This window comes from Neomonachus schauinslandi, chromosome 7 (assembly GCF_002201575.2).
Source record: "Neomonachus schauinslandi chromosome 7, ASM220157v2, whole genome shotgun sequence".
Taxonomy (NCBI): domain Eukaryota; kingdom Metazoa; phylum Chordata; class Mammalia; order Carnivora; family Phocidae; genus Neomonachus; species Neomonachus schauinslandi.
The window spans coordinates 143,616,779-143,616,988 of NC_058409.1; positions in this window are offsets into that span (position 1 = coordinate 143,616,779).

Sequence of the window (210 nt, forward strand, 5' to 3'; positions counted from 1 at the left end):
TCAGATAGGAGGCCTCCGCAGGGCACGCACACAGGTGGGAGCATCAGGTAGGAGGCCTCCGCAGGGCACGCACATAATAGGCGCCAAACCAGAAGAAATAGCAACAGTGAAGCGTGTGACCGACCACACACTTCTTTGTATTAGTGCTCATTCTAAAGTATCTTCATTGAACCAAGCCATGTTTTTAGTGGCAGGTCTAGTTCTTTTCTC